Genomic DNA, 21,158 nt, shown 5'->3' with positions numbered 1-21,158 from the left:
AAAGTGCACATTTTAAAGGCTGATTTGCATGGTATTGTCCTAAAAAGGGTTTGGGGACCTGGGTCCTGCCCCAGGGGACATGTATCAATGCAAAAAAAAGTTTTAAAAACGGCTGTTTTTTCGGGAGCAGTGATTTTAATGATGCTTTAAGTGAAAAAAAAAAAAAGTGAAATATTCCTTTAAATATCTTACCTGGGGGGTGTCTATAGTATGCCTGTAAAGTGGCGCGTGTTTAATGTGATTAGAATAGTCCCTGTACAAAATGTCATTTTTAAAGGAAAAAAAGTCATTTAAAACTGCTTGCGGCTTTAATGTAATGTCGGGTCCTGGCAATATGGATGAAAATCAGTGAGACAAACGGCATGGGTACCCCCCAGTCTATTACCAGGCCCTTTGGGTCTTGTATGGATATTAAGGGGAACCCCGCACCCAAATTAAAAAAGGAAAGGTGTGGGGCCCCCAGGCCCTTTATACTCTGAACAGCAGTATACAGGTATACAGTATACAGGAGGTGCAAACAAGACAGGGACTGTAGGTTTGTTGTTAAGTAGAATCTGTTTGTAATTTTGAACTGGTACATTTTTAGCGTGTTTAGCTCCAGCCAAAAATCTATTTTAAGCTTTTTGGAAAATATAGGGAAGGATTATCACCCCTGTGGCATTTGTTTTGCTGTCTGTGCTCCTCTTCAGAAGATTTCACCTCACTTTTTGTCCCAATGACAAATGTTTTTTGAAAATTTGTTTTTTTTTGTGAAACAAGGATTGGTGATAAAGCATCAGTGGAAAGGAGAAAAGTTTTTCCCATATTAACTCTTACAGGAGAGAATTTCTCTTCCTAGGGGTAGATTTCATCTCACTTCCTGTTGTCTCCTTCCGTTTGCAAGTAGGGGCCTGCCCTATATACTCAACAAAAATTTGGGCCTTAGGTGTTGTTGTGGCCACAACACTGTAAGCCCTCACAGGGCCCTGCTGTGAAATATTAGATCAAGAATTGTAATTACATGCCCCTGTTGAACAGGGGCAGAAAAATTGGGCCTTTGGTGGTGGTGCTGGTGCCACAACACTAAGTCCTCACAGATACTCTTGGTGGGCGCAGAAACAGGCCCTGCTGTGAAATATTAGATCAAGAATTCTAATTACATGTCCCTGTTGAACAGGGGCTGAAAAACTGGGCCTTAGACACTGGTGCTGGTGCCACAACACTGCAACCCCTCACAGATACTCTAGTTGGAGCGCAGGAACTAGCCCCGCTGCAAAGAATTGCATCAAAAATTGTAATTATACGCCCCAGTTAAACATTGACTGAAAAATTGGGCCTTAGGCACTGGTGCTGGTGCCACAACACTGCAACCCCTCACAGATTCTCTAGTTGGAGCACAGGAACTAGCCCTGCTGCAAAGAATTGCATGAAAAATTGTAATTACATGCAACAGGGGCTGAAAAATTGGGCCTTAGACACTGGTGCTGGTGCCACAACACTGCAACGCCTCACAGATACTCTAGTTGGAGCGCAGGAACTAGACCTGCTGCAAAGAATTGCATGAAAAATTGTAATTACATGCCCCTGTTAAACAGGGGCTGAAAAATTGGGCCTTAGGCACTGGTGGCGGGACTGGCGGCGCCCAGAACCAAAAATGTTCTTACAAGCTATCATCATGATTATTGAGGAGGAAGAGGATAATTACTCAGTATAACAGGATAGTCACTCAGCATCAGCATAGGCAGTCTTTGAAGGGATCTGGCATTTCAAAAAAATGTATTTGGTTACATCAGCTTCAGGTGCTTGGTAGCTTATGGTGATCCAAGACTGATTCGTTTTTATGAAGGTCAGTCGATCGGCGGAGCCGGTGGACAGACGCACCCTGTGATCGTTACAAAGCCTCCAGCAGCACTGAATGTGCGTTCCGAAAGAACGCTGGATGCAGGACAGGCCAGTAGCTCAATTGCATACTGTGCAAGCTCTGGCCAGTGATCCATCGTCAAGACCCAGTAACCCAGAGGATTTTCAGTGGGAAAGGTGTCCAAGTCAGATCTTGCCCCTAGGTATTCCTGCACCATGTAAAACAGACGCTGGCGATGGTTGCTGGAACTGATCATACCTTGGGGCTGCGGACTAAAAAATTGTCTGAATGCATCGGTCAGACGGCCACCTTCTCCACCGCTCCTTCTTTGACTGACCGAAGCCTCAGCAACACGTTGTCCAGAAACAGGAGTTTGTAACCTCCCAGTCACTGGGAACGCGTTGCACAGACCTTTCTGCAAGGCCTCCCGAAGATGTTTCATCCTCTGCTCCCTCTGCGACGGCAAGATAAGGTCCACAACCTTACCCTTGTAACGTGGATCAAGGAGGGTTGCCAGCCAGTATTGTTCCTTCTCCTTGATACCACGAATACGAGGTTCCTTCCGCAGGATTTGCAGGATCAGGGAGGCCATGCAGCGTAGGTTTGCTGAGGCATTCGGTCCAGAATCCTCTGGGTCACTATGGACGACATGATCCAAAGCCACCTCCTCCCAGCCATGTACAAGTCCATGTGTTTCTTGGGACTGTAAATGATCCCTTAAAGACTGCTGCTGATGCTGAGTGCCAGGCTCCACCTCCATACTGACACAATCCTCCTCCTCCTCCTCGTCCTCTTTCTGTGTGATCGGCGGGCACCCAGGAACACTGTCTGGATAAAGGGGGCCTTGAGAGCTAAGGAAGTCCTCCTCTTTCTGCCTCTGTTCTGCCTCAAGTGCCCTGTCCATTATTCCACGCAGCGTGTGCTCCAACAGGTGGACAAGGGGGACAGTGTCACTGATGCATGCACTGTCACTGCTCACCATCCTCGTGGCCTCCTCAAATGGTGACAGGACAGTGCATGCATCCCTGATCATGGCCCACTGGCGTGGGGAAAAAAAAACAAGCTCCCCTGACCCTGTCCTGGTGCCATAGTCGCACAGGTACTCATTGATGGCCCTCTGCTGCGTGTGCAGCCGCTGCAGCATGGCCAACGTTGAGTTCCACCTGGTGGGCATGTCACAGATTAGGCGGTTCCTGGGCTGGTTAAATTCCTTTTGGAGGTCTGCCAGCCGAGCACTGGCATTATATGACCGGCAGAAATGCACACAGACTTTCCTGGTCTGCCTCAGGACATCCTGTAAGCCCGGGTACCTGCCCAAGAACCGCTGCACCACCTAGTTAAGGACATGAGCCAAACAGGGCACATGGGTCATTTGTCCCTGTCGGAGGGCGGAGAGGAGGTTGGTGCCATTGTCGCAAACCACCATTCCTGCCTTAAGTTGGCGTGGCGTCAACCACCTCTGAACCTGCCCCTGCAGAGCTGACAGAACCTCTGCCCCAGTGTGGCTCCTGTCCCCCAAGCACACAAGCTCATGGCATCTTTTGGCCTGCATACTTGTGTAGCCCCTTGAACGCCTACGGAGCACCGCTGGTTCCGAGGACAAAGGACAGTTAGAGGCCATGGAGGAAGAAGAAGAGGAGGGGGTGGAGGAGAGAGGTGTGTCAGAATCATTAGTAGTGGCATTTTGGAGGCGTGGTGGCAGAACAACCTCCAACACTACTGCACCTTGTCCTGCATCCTTCCCAGCTGCCAGCAGAGTCACCCAATGCGCTGTGAAACTTAGGTAACGTCCCTGTCCATGCCTGCTGGACCATGAGTCAGCGGTAAATATGCACCTTACCACTGACCGCCCTGTCCAGCGAGGCCAAGACATTGCCTTCCACATGCCGGTAGAGAGTCGGAATTGCCTTCCGTGAGAAAATGTGGCGTTTGGGTACCTGCCACTGAGGAACCGCACATTCCACAAACTCACGGAAGGGGGCAGAGTCTACCAACTGAAAAGGTAGCAGTTGAAGTGCTAGCATTTTTGCCAAGCTAGCATTCAACCGCTGGGCATATGGATGGCTGGGAGCGAACTTCTTTCGGCGGTGCAGCAGCTGGGGCAGGGAAATTTGCCTGGTACAATCTGACGTCAGTGTACTATATTGATACTGCAGCTAGTAAAATCAACTGCCTGCCTGTAGTATGAAAACACCACCAATCTTCTACAGGTAGCTTTAGCTGAACACTGTGCAGAGGACGCACTACACCAACTTTAAAATAATGTAGCTGCCTGCGGTAGTGATAGGATCAGGAAAACACCAACTTTCTACAGGTAGTTTTAGCTGAACACTGTGCAGAGGTCGCACTAGACTAACGTGTAAATAATGTAGCTGCCTGCGGTAGTGATAGGATCAGGAAAACACCACCAACCTTCTACAGGTAGCTTTAGCTGAACACTGTGCAGAGGTCTCACTACACTAACGTGTAAATAATGTAGCTGCCTGCGGTAGTGATAGGATCAGGAAAACACCACCAACCTTCTACAGGTAGCTTTAGCTGAACACTGTGCAGAGGTTGCACTACACTAACTTGTAGCTTTAGCTGAACACTGTGCAGCGGTCGCACTACACTAACTTGTAGCTTTAGCTGAACACTGTGAGGAGGACGCACTACATTAACTTGTAGCTTTAGCTGAACACTGTGCACTACACTAACTTGTAGCTGTAGCTGAACACTGTTCAAAGGATGCACTACACTAATTTGTAGCCTTAGCTGAACACTGTGAGGAGGACGCACTACACTAACTTGTAGCTTTAACTGAACACTGTGCACTACACTAACTTGTAGCTTTAGCTGAACACTGTTCAGAGGACGCACTACACTAACTTGTAGCTTTAGCTGAACACTGTGCAGAGGACGCACTACACTAACTTGTAGCTTTAGCTGGACACTGTTCAGAGGACGCACTACACTAACTTGTAGCTTTAGCTGAACACTGTGCACTACACTAACTTGTAGCTTTAGCTGAACACTGTTCAGAGGACGCACTACACTAACTTGTAGCTTTAGCTGAACACTGTGCAGAGGTCGCACTACACTAACTTGTAGCTTTAGCTGAACACTGTTCAGAGGACACACTACACTAACTTGTAGCTTTAGCTGAACACTGTGCAGAGGTCGCACTACACTAACTTGTAGCTTTAGCTGAACACTGTGAGGAGGACGCACTGCACTAACTTGTAGCTTTAGCTGAACACTGTGAGGAGGACGCACTGCACTAATTTGTAGCTTTAGCTGAACACTGTGAGGAGGACGCATTACACTAACTTGTAGCTTTAGCTGAACACTGTGAGGACAGTAACTTGTAGCTTTAGCTGAACACTGTGCACTACACTAACTTGTAGCTTTAGCTGAACACTGTTCAGAGGACACACTACACTAACTTTTAGCTTTAGCTGAACACTGTGAGGAGGACGCACTACACTAACTTGTAGCTTTAGCTGAACACTGTGAGGAGGACGCACTACACTAACTTGTAGCTTTAGCTGAACACTGTGAGGAGGACGCACTACACTAACTTGTAGCTTTAGCTGAACACTGTGCAGAGGTCGCACTACACTAACTTGTAGCTTTAGCTGAACACTGTGAGGAGGATGCACTACACTAACTTGTAGCTTTAGCTGAACACTGTTCAGAGGACGCACTACACTAACTTGTAGCATTAGCTGAACACTGTGCAGAGGTCACACTACACTAACTTGTAGCTTTAGCTGAACACTGTTCAGAGGATGCACTACACTAACTTGTAGCTTTAGCTGAACACTGTGAGGAGGACGCACTACACTAACTTGTAGCTTTAGCTGAACACTGTTCAGAGGACGCACTACACTAATTTGTAGCTTTAGCTGAACACTGTGAGGAGGACGCCCTACACTAACTTGTAGCTTTAGCTGAACACTGTGCACTACACTAACTTGTCGCTTTAGCTAAACACTGTTCAGAGGACGCACTACACTGACTTGTAGCTTTAGCTGAACACTGTGCAGAGGTGACGCTACACTAACTTGTAGCTTTAGCTGAACACTGTGAGGAGGACGCACTGCACTAATTTGTAGCTTTAGCTGAACACTGTGAGGAGGACAAACTACACTAACTTGTAGCTTTAGCTGAACACTGTGAGGAGGACGCACTACACCAACTTGTAGCTTTAACTGAACACTGTGCACTACACTAACTTGTAGCTTTAGCTGAACACTGTTAAGAGGACGCACTACACTAACTTGTAGCTTTAGCTGAACACTGTGCAGAGGTCGCACTACACTAACTTGTAGCTTTAGCTGAACACTGTGAGGTGGACGCACTACACTAACTTGTAGCTTTAGCTGAACACTGTGCACTACACTAACTTGTAGCTTTAGCTGAACACTGTTCAGAGGACACACTACACTAACTTGTAGCTTTAGCTGAACACTGTGAGGAGGACGCACTACACTAACTTGTAGCTTTAGCTGAACACTGTGAGGAGGACGCACTACACTAACTTGTAGCTTTAGCTGAACACTGTGCACTACACTAACTTTTAGCTTTAGCCGAACACTGTTCAGAGGACGCACTACACTAACTTGTAGCTTTAGTTGAACACTGTGCAGAGGTCACACTAAACTAACTTGTAGCTTTAGCTGAACACTGTGAGGAGGACTCACTACACTAACTGTAAATAGTCTAGCTGCCTGACTGTGGTACTAATAGGATCAGAAGAACACCAGCAATTTTCTTCAGGTAGCTGTAAATACTGTAACAACACAAGCCTGCCTGTCAGTAGGAAGATAATAAGAGGAATGGATCTAGCTAAACTGAATACAGTGTGTATATATATATATATATATATATATATATATATATATATACATATACAACACCTGGGATGCATATATATACACAATCCACTGTAAGTGCAGCTAACTGACTGACTGTCCTGCCTAATCTATCTAACGTAAATCAAATGACACTGTCTCTCTGTCTCTGTCTCTCAACGCCGGAACACACTACACAGGGCCGCCGTGCAGGCGGCCTTATATAGTGTGGGGAGTGTACTAAACCCCCTGAGCCATAATTGGCCAAAGCCACCCTGGCTTTGGCCAATTACAGCTCTCTCTACAGATGGCGCTGTGATTGGCCAAGCATGCGGGTCATAGTGCATGCTTGGCCAATCATTAGCCAGCAATGCACTGCGATGCCGCAGTGAATTATGGGCCGTGACGCGCCACACGAAATTGGCGCGAACGGCCCATATCGTTCGCAATTCGGCGAACGGGCGAACAGATGATGTTCGAGTCGAACATGGGTTCGACTCGAACACAAAGCTCATCCCTAATGATTAACCAGCAATCAGCAAGCATTAAGTCACATGTAGAATAGGGGAACAAGTGAAGGTGGACAGGGTGAACTCCAATTCATCAAGGTGATATTGGCCAAGTAATACTCAGTCATCTAAAGGTACTGCACATTCGTTGGATCAATTCAAACAAGGTGGTACCGATACACTGAAAAGAGGGCCTGGGTACAGTGGCAGTTTCAGACAGATGGGTAATGGACAGAATATGTAGGATCCGAAGACTACTGCAAGTGGATATGACTCCAGCAGCGTTTGATCAGCCCACGACTCCTACTGTAAGTTTCCTTTGTTGCTGTGCAAACCATTTAGGAATACCTGTACCCCAACATGGGTTAGATGGTCTCTCACCACATACCAACAGGAGGTCCAGCTGTATTACCCATAAACAGAGATAAACATGCCCTGCCTGAGGACAGACCATGTTCACCTTTGCCTGTGAACACAGACGCTTCTGGACCCTCTTAGTGGCATGGGAACGTCTGCCTCTCCTTGTTGGCCTCCCAGACATAGTGGGGGGGGGGCTTATTACCCAAATTTAATAGAAACTGGGAAATGTGTGATTGGATGCAATTAACTGAATGAAAATTGGTGTTTTGTGCACTTTAAATCGAGAACTGATGCTGACATAAATGTAAAAACTATCAAAAAATAAAACAAATTAAAGGAACACCAGTGTCGCAGTCAGAAAAACTGCATCTGACTATTAAAAAAAAAAAGGAGGGGGGGGGGCAGGCAGACAAAACAAAACAAAACATGCAGCCAAAAAAAAGGGTATACAGAACTGTATACAGCACTAAATGTTAAGTAATCCTGTGTTAAACGCTGCACTACACTAACACACTACACTGACACTACACTATACTCACATTATACTAACACAGTATGCTATTGTCAGAAAAAAGGCATATTAGCCAAAGCAATGGTCAGTAAAGAACCCATGCGCATAAATATGTGCAAATGGCCAATCCCTGTTAGCTAAAACCGCACTCACGCAAGTGCGCATGCGTCTGCATGTCGGCGTGAGTGCCCGCCACTAGACTGGCGCCAAGTGGGCTATTTAAACACCTCTGCTGTACTAGGACCTTGCCTCATGGTCTACAGCATTCTGCTACCCGTTACCTGTTCTTGATCTCCTGTTGCCATTCTGCTATTTCGTCTGACCACGCTTGAGCTCTGCCTGAACCGACCCCAGGCTTGCTCTTTGACCAAGTCCCTGCCTGATCCTTCTGCCTATCTGCTTACCGTTGCCAACTCCAGCTTGAACCTGACTATTCTTCTGCCTTCTGCTTTGTACCTGACGTGCCTGCTAGCTACCTATCCGGCTTGCCTGACTCTGTGTCCATCTCTAGGAGGCTATCCCTGCAGCCTGCCAAGTACCTGCTATCTGCCACCTGCCGGCCTGCCGAGTGCTGGCTACCTGTGACCTACCAGCTGCTAAGTGCCTGCTGATTGTCTTCCAGCCTACTGCACCTGCTGCCCAGCGCCACATCCCAGCCTGCATCCAAGTGCACACAGACCTCTCATCTGTAACCCCCATCACCAGAACTGCCAGGCACTCATGCCACTCCAGGCTCTGTACCTCCTTTTACCTTATCAGGGGTGCCGAGCCAGAGGTGTAAGAGAACGCCTTCCTCTCTACGTCAGACTCCATCACCAGTTACGTGACAACTATACTGACACACTACACTATACTTACACTATATTGACACACTATACTCACACTATAATAACACTACACTAACACTCTATGCTCAGAGTCACAATAAGTGAACACACTAACTCGCTAGTAGCAAACTGAGCCCTGCTCTATCTCCACTTCAAGAACACACTGCAAAAGCTTCATGTGGGAATGAACCTTTTATAGTGTTGGGCGGGACTATGAGCACTGAGCCATGATTGAACAAAGTGATCATCACTTTGTCCAGTCAGGGCTCTGACAGTGCTTTGCACCCTAATTGGCAAAGCCTTGCACCTGACCAGCAGTCAGGTGTATTGCTTCATCCAATTAGGGCCTTAGAATGCATTGTGAAGTGTGCAGTGCATCGTAGGGCACTCGACGGGCGCACATCCCACCGAGCGCCCCCGCAAATCCAGCTGTTTGCCGAACCGTTCGCCCAACTCTACTTGTGAAAAAGATAAAGTAAGGTGCTACTCTTATTAAAATTAAAGTATGCTCAGTTCAGTGCAATAAAATGTAGCACACCCCCTAAGGAGCCCCAAGTAAAATGGGATCCCCCACCCTGCACAACCAGGCACACCGATTTTTGACAGGCACTCTTGAGACAGAGAACAGTCCGTGACTTTGTTTTTTTTTGTTATTTATTGAGGGTAATAACTTGTATAGGGATGGGAGGTTATCGGATGCCCATTGACTTTAACGATGATTTCACATCAGAGGACAGGGATCACCGCTGGAGAATCAGAGGACAGGAATCACCGCTGGAGAATCAGAGGACAGGGACCCCTGGCAGAGCTCCTTTCCCATCCCAGCACTGTATACAGCTCCCCCCCACACACACTACATGAAATCACATTCCTTCACACACAGTATGTCAGTCTTCACAGGGTGTATCTGGCTTTTATGTTGCCCTTCTGACCTGTGATATCCCCTGGTCGAAACGGCAGTGTGGTTGCAGTAGGCAGTTACTCCCTGTGCAGATCATGGCTAACTGGCTGTGTTGTAAAGGAATGTGATTTCAGCCCTGCGGAGGAGGAACAGTATAGAGTGCTGTACTGGGAAAGGGGCTCAGCAGCCGGGCATAGCATGCAGGGTGGAGGGGGTGGTCAGGGAGCTTTGGGGGGGGGGGCAACTTAGATCTGGGTGGGCAAAGCCATGTGACACATCTGGAGCCTGCAGCACTTCAGGGGCCCCCAGAGGAGGTGTTAAGGGATTTGTTTTAGCAATTTCTGAAGGTTTCTCTCTCAGTGTTGGCAGGTGTTGGGGGAAGGTTACCTCCTGGAGGTGGGTGTCTTTTCCCCAGTTGTCAGGAAAGTGGGGTAAGTAGACATCCCCGGGTGGGGGTGGGGGGTACAGAGAATCCCAGCTGGTGACTAGGAGACACTAAGCAGTGTCATACCTCACCAGTGACATCGTTCCCATCATGGCTACAGGACGGCACTCTCCTCCTCTTGCCTCACTGTGCTCGGTTACCATTCCATGTTGCCACCACACAGCACAGACACTTCGCCATCCTGGGCTGTTCTCACCTCGTGCTTCTCTCCATTCAGGAAATGGCTCACAGCTTCTCCCCAGCCAATGGAAACAGAGGGGTGTGGACTGTGGAAGGCTATGTGGAAGCCCAGTACTGGAGCGTGGCTGTGGGGCCCTAGGGCAGATCAGAGCTGGATTTTGTGGAGGATATAATATGACAGGGAGGCTGCAGGGGCCCCCTGGAGCTATGGGCGGGGTTGCGATTGTGACCCCTGCAATCCCCTATGCTACGCCCATGGCCATGTTGTTTGAGAACCTTAGGGCAGCCATGACAGCTTGGCTAACAGTTTAACATTACAGTAAAAATCTGAACACACTCCCCCCTCCCTTATGTTCAGGAATTCATAGGCTTATCCTTCAAAGGAGCTGTTATCTCAACAGAGAAAGCAGAACCAGGCTAGGTCTGTAAAAACAGGTAATGTCGGCCTGGCAGGATCTCCAGGCCTATCGTAAAAATGTCACTCTCTCAATTCAGAGAACCAGCAGATACCAGTCGTAAATACTTTAGTGCACATAAAGCTTAAACAGTGGAATAAGTATGAAATTTCAGCATGTTTCATAACTTCCAAAGTAATAATAGCATAGCCATAATATGGACATATTTAGTTTCCTCGGATAATTTGTAACATTTCCAGTCCAGACACCCCTACGTTAGGTCATATGGGAAACCACTGGTACCCCTTATTCCTCCTAGGTAAACTAGACATTGGAGACATGGCATGTTTATATCTGTTTTGAAGGAAATCTCACGCTGAACAATAATAGCATATTTGCAGTCTGTAAACACTATAGATGCAGAGATATGAATATGTATCACAAAGTGTACCTGGGACATGGTCATGAGTGTAGACACCTCCCAGCAACCAACTCCTAAACAAGATGACCAGATGATTGGTCACTGGTCGCTGTCAACACCCCTTTGATCTGACAGAAAAGAGGAGCTGCCAAGACAATGGTCAGTTCTCCTTTTACCATCCAAGCAGGAACATCTGCCAAGTTTGAGAACCGATTACCCAGCTCATCGATCGAACTCTGATCAACCTTCGGACATTAATTGCAAGTATTCTTCTTCCCCGATTATACCTTATTTCTTTGTGGCTGTACTGTATATTGTCGTTTTCTCTTTGAAACCTCTTTTTACTGTAAATGTTTTATTTGCACCAACTTTGACCTTTTCATAATAAACCCTTATGTTGAAAAGTGTTAACCTTGTCTCTAAAGCTCTTAATGCAAGCTATAAAGGAACCTGAATCTTAAAGAGCGCTACTGTTGTAGACTAAGGCCTCTGAGCAGACCTGTCTGTGGAGGCAGTGTGTATTGCAGACGCTTATTCTTAAATTATAATTTGTATTGCTAAAATTACAAGTCTCCCCCGGTTCGGTCTTTTAAAACAGGGGTGGTGGCAGTTAAAGGGTTAATTGGGTAATTAGCCAGTGACAATTGCTCTCAGGCTGCTGGCACCTAGATTGTGGTCCCGCAAGTGATAGCATGGTGTGAGGTTGGCCGGTCCTTCGTCGCGAGTTAGCGAGGAGGACAGGGATCTGACACCCGCGCTTGTCACAGATAAGGCTGAAAAAAGACAATAGTCCATCCAGTTCAACTGTGTAGGTGTATATATATATATATATATATATATCAGTGTCTATAATGCTTTATCCCTGTATGTTGTGTCCTTTAAGATGTACATCTAAGAGTCTTTTAAAAGTATCCATACTCCCCGAAGCCACCACCAATTGTGAGAGAGAGTTCCACATCCTTTTCGCCCTAACAGTGAAATACCCCCTACACAGTTTAAGGTTAAATGGCTTCTCCTCCAGTCTCAATGTGTGCCCCTGTGTCCTGTTACACTCCCTAGGACTGAATAGTTTATTTCCTATGGTGGGGTCCCTTCTCAAGCGTCTCACCTCCAGCGAGAATAAATTTAGTGTTTGCAGCTGTCCCTCGTAATTGAGGTTCTCCAGTCCAGTCCCCTTGTTAGTTTTGTTGCCCTCTTTTGGACTCTCTCCAGCACATTCCTTCGGAGGACTGGTGACCAGAACTGGACGGAAAACTCCAGATGAGGCCTAACCAGAGCTTTATAAAGTGTCAGGATTATAGTTTTGTCCCTGGAGTATATCCCTTTTCTTATGCATGCTAATTTTCTGCCTGTTTTTGTAGCTGCACCTTGGCACTGCATGCTGTTGCTTAATCTGTCATATATTAGCACCCCTAGATCCTTCTCCATCCTTGATTCTCCCAGAGGTTCTCCACCCAGTGAATATTTTTTGTTTATGTTTTTTGACCCCAAGTGCATTACTTTACATTTCTCCACTTTAAACTTCATTTGCCATTTGTCTGCCCACACCTTTATTTTATTCAGGCCATTCTGCAAAATTTCTATGTCCTGATGAGTGTTTATTACTATCTTTGTGTCGTCCACTCAATATCATTTATGAATATGTTGAATAGAATTGGTCCTAAGACAGAACCTTGGGGTACCCCACTCACCACTCCAGACCAGTCTGAGTACATGTTATTTATCACTACCCTTTGGACCCATCCCTGTAACCTGTTTTTTACGCAAGCACAAACCCTATGGTCCAAGCCTGCAGACCTTAGCTTGCAAATTAAGCATTTATAGGCGACTGTATCAAATGCTTTTGCAAAGTCCAGATACACCACATCCACAGCCCTCCCCAAATCTAGATAGCTGCTCACTTTCTCATAGAATGTTATCAGATTGGTCTGGCAGGAACGTCCTCTCATAAACCCATGCTGGTTACCTCTAATGATATTCTTCTCCTCAGTAAAACTTTGGATGTAGTCCCTGATCATCCCCTCCAATAATTTACCCACTATTGATGTTAGGCTGACTGGCCTCTATTTACAGCTCCACTTCTTCCTCCTGCACTCTCTTGCTTGCAGAACCCAGCAGGAACACTCCTGTGGCTACTGATCCCAGCACCACCTCTTCAGGCACTTCCAACCCGCCTGGCTGCAGCTGCCCCTTTCACTAGCAATCCAGGCTAACTTCTCCCCACTGTCCTTCAGACTGACACTCACCAGCCCACCCAGCTGACTCTCAGGAGATCTCCCAGACGTGCTGACCTGCTCCTGCTGTCCTCTCTCATTGCCCCCATGCCTCCAGGAAGGGCTTCCTTCCAGCACCTGAGCCCCGGCCTGAGGTCACCACCCCTAGACTAGGGCATTTAAGGGCCACCAACAGCCTGCTCAGCACTCCATCTCCATCTTCCACCCAACTGCTCCCTCTTGGCATGACTCATGCCTATTAATGAGGTGGCCTGTCCCCTGCCAGCTCTTTACTGGGGATTGGGGATTGGCTGATGTCCTCATAAATATTCCAAGCAGCTCCTCCTAACCTCCACTCACTATGTCTGGAACATTCTCAAATGTCAAAAACGACAAACAAAACAAAAGATATATATAGGGGGTTATTTACAAAAGGAAAATCCACTTTGCACTACAAGTGCAAACTACAAGTGCAAGGTGCACTTGAAATTGCAGTGAAAGTGCACTTGGAAGTGCAGTTGCTGTAGATCCGAGGGGGACATGCAAGGAAAATAAAAAACAGCAATTTAGCTTCCACATCATTGGATGATACAGTCAGCAGTGCTTCCCCTCATTTCAGATCTACCCCTCAGATTTACAGAGACTGCACTTCTAAGTGCACTTTCAGTGCAATTTCAAGTGCACTTTGTAATTGTAGTTTGCACTTGTAGTGCAAAGTGGATTTGCCTTTCGTAAATAACCCCCATAGTGTTCTCTATAATTAAATAGCATGTGCAGTTGTGTACAAACTTATGTTACCAAGAAAATGATAACATATATCCCAACAGATGGGATATATGCTCCCTCCAGTGTATACTCCTCTCTCACATCCAATGTATATTTATAAATCCCCCCCCCCCAAAAAAAATAGTAGATTGATCATGCAGTATGTTTAATAAAATCAAAATAATAAAACAAATCCAGTCCATTGCACTTACATTTAACAGTGCCTGGACCGCGGACTTCCTGAAGACGCCATACTGGTGAAATGCATCAAGGTTGGGTCACTGTTGATAGTTTTGAGTTGCTGGTGAGGTCATAACCGGGCAAGGTGGAACAGACGCCGATTTCCTGGTGAGAACGGTGGGTCGGTATCCTATATTCACACAGGCGGATTGAGATGGTGCCGGTCTGGGCACTGTTAAATGGAGGTGCAACAGACTGGATTTGTTTTATTATTTGGATTTCAATAAAAGTACTGCACGATCAATCTACTATTGTTTTTTGGGGGGATTTATGAATATACATTGGATGTGAGAGAGGAGTATACATTGAAGGGAGCATATATGCTATCTGTTCCTGTTGGCACACATGCTAAGGCTTTACTGGTCTTTGTGGCCACGTGGATCTGGTGAGTGTACCCCCAAATCACATGTGGTGGAGCACTTTTGTGTTGGAAAGTTGAGAAGTTCTTCAGAGTAGCACTCAAGACACAGTGGATGGGACTTTGTTGATTAATACAAGCACAGCACAGAAGATTGTTTTGGTTTTGAATCTTTTTGTATATTTTAGATTTTATTGATTTTTTGTTTTCAATTTTTGTTGAGTTACAGTGAAAAAATCCTTCCTTTTCTAACATGACTGCGCACCACTCCACAAAGCAAGGTCCATAAAGGCATGGATGACCAAGTTTGGGGTGAAGGAACTTGACTGGCCTGCACAGAGTCCTGACCTCAACCCGAACACTTTTGGTATGAATTCGAGCGAAGACTGCGAGCCAAACCTTCTCGTCCAACATCAGTGCCTGACCTCACAAATTCACTTCTGGAAGAACGGTCAAACATTCCCATAGACACACTCCTAAGCCTTTTAGACAGCCTTCCTAGAAAAGTTGAAGCTTTTATAGCTGCAAAAGGTGGGCTAACTCAATATTTAGCCCTATGGACTAAGACTGGGATGCCATTAAAAATCATGTATGTGTAAAGGCAGGCGTCCCAATACTTTTGACAATATAGTGTACATAACTTATATCTGACTGCTGCAATGTTTGTAACATATCTTACTTTTACTCGGGCAGCAGTCACCTGTTGGCACCAAACATCCAGCGCTAAGACTTGTAGTTCCAGCTGTAATACAGATATTACCAGAGTTTGCTCGTTTGGCACCTCATCTATTCATAAAATGTTGCATTCTTTTCAATGAATGCATGGCACTCTGTGATTGGAGGAGGTGCGGTTAAATGTCAAGATTTCCCCTCCTGCAATCACAGAATGCCTGCATTCACTGAACAAACCACAAGGCTTTTTATGAGCCTTGCTGAGCGAGCAACCTCCTGTGATATATGTACTGCCGGCTAGTTCCAGCACTGACAGGAGACTTGCTGCCTGAGTAAAAGTAAGATGTAACAAATGCTGCAGCAGCCAAAGAACATCAGAGCTAACTCATTTTTACTTTGCCAATTGTCATAAATCTTTTGGTCATACTTCAGCTTTAAGAAAATCAACATTTCGCTTACAACAGGTTGTCTTTACTAGTTTTAGGTTGCATTCAGTGTGAGTTATCATGTGTTTTAACCTACCTTAAGACTTGGTTCACACTAGTGCAGCTGCTTATGGGACTTGAGTCACACAGAATTGCATAACAAGGAAAATCTCATTGTTTTCAATGGTGCCCATTCTAATTAATGTGACTCAGAACAGAGCGATTTTGGAAAAGGTTCCTGCGCTACTTTGGTGCAATTTACAGTGCGACTTTGACTCCATAGCATGCAAAGTCGCACCACATAATCGCACTGTAAATCATATAAAAGACGCATCACAATAATGTGAACCGAGCCTTAAATTGCACATGCAAGGATGAGAATGGAACCATTCTCTCTTTGGTGCAGTTTACTGAAAAGTTGATAGTAGACTTCTAAGTGTGTTTTCCTTGCAGAGCTAAGACATTAGCAGCTAACTCCACATATAACCAAACTATTGCAAACTAAGCCAGAAAAAGTGTACAGAAGGAAAGTCAATACAAAGCATCTATTGAATCTACTATATTGCTTCTGCAAATATATTTTCTTTTACAATAAGTTAACAGACAGAGGGTAGAACAAAAAAAGCATCCGGATATTCAGGAAATTTAGTGTTGATAAATTCTATTTATTACGAGAGAAAAACTAATTCAAAATAAATCAGTTCTATTTTTGAGCAGAGGCCAGGTGAATATCATAAAAATCTATTTGGAAGAATAGGGCTAGTGGCTAGTATGTCCTAATAGATAAGGCACCTCATCCCAAAGATTAAGTATAGTATGGAGCAAAGGGAAGAGGATTACGGTGCCAGCAACAACTCAACACAATAAGTACCGTATATAGAAAAGCAGTATGACTTACAGGGGTGCTGTCATGTTGGATCGTTTCACTAAGGCCCCTTTCACACGGGACGGATCCGTGTTGATCCGCCCTGTGTTTATCCGCTGCTCAGCGGGGATCGCTCCGTTTTCCCCAGCTGAGCAGGCAGATGACAGGGCGGGACCCGCACACTGTGCAGGGACCGCCCTGTCAGATCTCCGCTCTCCCCTATGGGGGATCGGAGGAACACGGACCGTCTGTCCGTGTTCATCCGATGCGCTCTGTAGACGGATAGAAAAATAGGATTTTCTTCCGTCCGCAGAATCGGACGAGAGCGGAGCCGGACAACATCGGGTGTTAGCGGATGTACATCCGCTGACACCCGCTATCCCATAGGGATGCATGTATGTCCGTTTTTCATCCGAAAACGGATGGATGAAATACGGACATACGGTCCGCATGTGTGAAAGGGGCCTAAAGGTCTATGCATGCTGTTTGCTTGGACATTTTTGGCTTTTTAAATATGGTCCTGCTCTCCAACATTGCTGTTTGTTGGTATTTGCCTTCTGTTTAGAGCCTATTGAAGCCCTGGATTGTACCAACTTACTCCAGGTTAATCCTCTGTCAACCAACCAGCGTACTCGTCCTAGATGGTCTGACCACATATTTCTGGTCTTAACGGCGCCCCTTTGTATATAAATAATCTTCTTGCTTTTGCTTTTACGAGGCTTACTTTGAGCCCTCTGCAGCCAACTACTTGGCAGTGTGGGGTTACTGCCCTGTGATACTTGACCGCATTGACTTTGCCCAGCTGGACTGCCAGGAGCCACTTTTGTTTTCTGTTATATTCTATTTCCCTGATAAAGCCAATGTCTTGGCGAAAATAGTAGGGAAGAATTGACCTGCTGTTATAAATTATCACCATCTCTTCAACAGAACATTGTAAAGTGCTCACATATATGTTGGTTCAATACAATGTACTAAATGTTTTTAAATCATTGTAATAAAATTTGTTTTTCCTATATACTTATTGTGTTGAGTTGTTGCTGGCACCGTAATAATCCCCTTACCTTTGCTCCATACTATAAAAAAATCTATTTGCTTTATTCACTTTTCTTCAAACAAGAATGAGACTAAGACAAATATATTGTATACAGATATGGTGCAAATTACAGTACTCTATAGGGATATCCACATTTTAGTCTCATCAATAAGATGAAAGAAGAATTTGGACTGGTTGCTGAATGCAGAATGCACATATGGTGAATTGGTAATACCAGTTTCTCCAGTGTCATCTCATCTGTGAACATATAGTTACATACCGCCTTTCCAATTTTAAAGATTTCCAATTTTAAAGATATGTATGTATCTCTCTCTCTGTGTATGTATGTGTGTGTGTGTATATGTATATATATATATATATATATATATATATATATATATATTTTATATACACACACACACACACACTATCTCTTAGGATGTAGGTACATCTCTTTATGTTTATAATTTTTCTAATTGGCACTTCTTCCAACTATTAACTTAAGATACTGGAGAGTTTAATAAAAGACCGCATAGATGAGTTCTTGCTGGAAAAAAATATTTTAAGCAACAGACCGCATGAATTCATGAAAGACAGAAGTTGTCAAACAAACCTGATTTATTTTATGAGGAGGCTGAGCAAAACCTTAGACAGAGGGGTGGCTGTGGACATGGTATACTTGGGTTTTGCAAAAGCATTTGACACAGCTCAATTAGTGATGTACCCCAAGGTTCAGTATTGGGACCCTTACTTTTAATAACTTTATAAATGATATAGGGTCTGGGATTAAAAGTATCATTGCAGTCTTTGAGGAAACACCAAGCTATGCAGTGGAATAACGTCCTTACATGATGTCTCCAACTTACAAGCCATCCTCAATGCACTGTTTAATTGGGCAACTATGTGGCAGATGAAGTTTAATGTTGATAAATGTAAAGTTATGCACTTGGGGGCTAAGAATATGTATGCATGCATCATACATACTAGGAGGAGTACAACTGGGGGAATCATGGAGAAGGATCTGGGTGTTTTGTTAGATCAAAAGCTTAAAGTGTTACTAAACCCACAACTGTAAAATCAGTCTGTATGTGCAGCATAGTGTGCTTGTTATACTCACTGTGGAATTTAAGGGGTTAATCCTCTGCATTGGTAATCCTTTAATAGGAAACAAAGGGAATACAAAGACATTGATTTTCAAAAGAGCCAACTTCCCTAAACTACGAACCTTGCTAGAAGGCATAAATTGGGATAAAATCTTAGGAACAAAGAACACAGAGGAGAGATGGGTTTGCTTTAAGAGCATATTAAATAAGGGCATTAGCCAATGCATCCCATTGGGTAATAAATTTAAAAGAGCGAACAAAAGTCCTGGATGGCTTAACTCCAATGTAAAAATGCATAACAAGCAAAGGAGAAGGCCTTCAAAAAATACAAGGTTGAGGGATCATCATCAGCATTCAGACTTTATAAAGAATGCAACAAGAAATGTAAGGGCGCAATAAGGACGGCTAAGATAGAACATGATAGACACATAGCAGAGGAGAGCAAAAAAAATCCCAAGAAATTCTTTAAGTATGTAAACAGTAAAAAAGGAAGGACAGACCATATTGGCCCCATAAAGAATGAGGAAGGACATCTGGTTACAAAGGATGGGGAGATGGCGAAGGTATTGAATTTATTCTTCTCCTCAGTCTTCACAAGGGAATCAGGGGGCTTCAGTAACCAAAACTGCAGTGTTTATCTGCATGACACATCACAGAAGGCACCTCCATGGTTAACAGAGGACAGAATTAAAATTAGACTTGAGAAACTTAACATTAATAAATCACCGGGACCAGATGGCTTACACCCGAGGGTGCTTAGGGAACTCAGTCAAGTGATTGCCAGACCATTGTTCCTAATTTTTACAGACAGTCTACTGACTGGAATGGTACCAGCCGATTGGAGAAAAGCCAATGTAGCACCAATATTTAAAAAGGGCCCAAAATACATCCCTGGGAATTACTATATACAAGATTTTAGTAATAAGAACGGTATCATTAGCAGTAATCAGCATGGATTCATGAAGAATCGTTCTTGCCAAACCAATCTACTAACCTTCTATGAGGTGAGCTGCCAGCTAGATAATGGAAGGCCCGTAGATGTGGTGTATCTGGATTTTGCAAAAGCATTTGACACAGTTCCCCATAAACGTTTACTGTACAAAATAAGGCCTGCTATCATGGACCATAGGGTGAGTACATGGATTGAAAACTGGCTACAAGGGCGAGTTCAGAGGGTGGTGATAAATGGGGAGTACTCGGAATGGTCAGGGGTGGGTAGTGGGGTACTAATAGTGAAGAAACAACGTTCCTGCGCACAAGTGGATGACCAGACAAGCAGTGTATGGCCACAGGCCTTGCTGCCCTCAAGGATGGGGAATCCTAGCAAACAACGAGAAAAAAGAAAAAAGAGGGCGCACCAGCCATGTGCATTATCCTTTGACTGTAATTTTATTAAAACCAATGATAAAAAGGAACTACTTACAAACAGTTGTAGAAGATCCCATAGTAGAAACAATCTTCAAATAACAGCATGCAGTCTAAAATAAGCGGACCCACCGGAGGTCACATAGGAACTCGCAGGGGTCACTGCTAGCTGACGCGTTTTGAGGGGAACGTTCCCTCTTCCTCAGAGCACAGCAGGCTGGTGAGTAGAACATGTTTGTTATTTTAATTAAAAAGTTGCTTTACAATCACTTTGATTTCCTAAAAGGATAGAGACAGTTCACTTAGCAAAGTGAATTTTCTCTTAAGCTGGGCATCCACAAATAGATTTTTTCATTCAGCCTGCAGGCTGAACAAAAGAAATCGAATAGACTCCCGAATGCACACAAATGGTGCAGATGGACAAATCCCCCATGCCAGGCTATTGTATTCTGCCAGCTGTCAAAATACCGGAACAGTGCCTATAGCTGATTGGCTGAAGGTGCTATTCAGTCAACAATTTTTGGCCTGGTTCCTTCAACAAAAGTTGATTGAGTAATGGATTCCGGCAGGGCCACCCACTATTAGAAATTTGACCAATTTCTCTGAATTGGCATAATTCTAATGGTGCCAGCTTTATTGTAAATAAGTATATTCACACCAATCACCCAGTCATGTTTAATTCACTTTGACCATTATTGGGTGTTCAAAGTAAACATAGCATCACCTTATTTATAAGGCCGGCCATACACGGTTCGAATCTCAGCCACTTCAGCAGCAATATCCGATCATTAATGGGCAGGCCTAATGTACTCAAGTTGATGGGTACAACCAGCCTGCCGGATTCACTTGCCCCTTCCCCCACCAGCTCCCCCAAACCCCCCACCGGGAGAAGACA

Source organism: Aquarana catesbeiana, linkage group LG12, assembly GCF_042186555.1.
Source record: "Aquarana catesbeiana isolate 2022-GZ linkage group LG12, ASM4218655v1, whole genome shotgun sequence".
Taxonomy (NCBI): domain Eukaryota; kingdom Metazoa; phylum Chordata; class Amphibia; order Anura; family Ranidae; genus Aquarana; species Aquarana catesbeiana.
Note: the sequence above shows the minus strand (reverse complement) of the source record.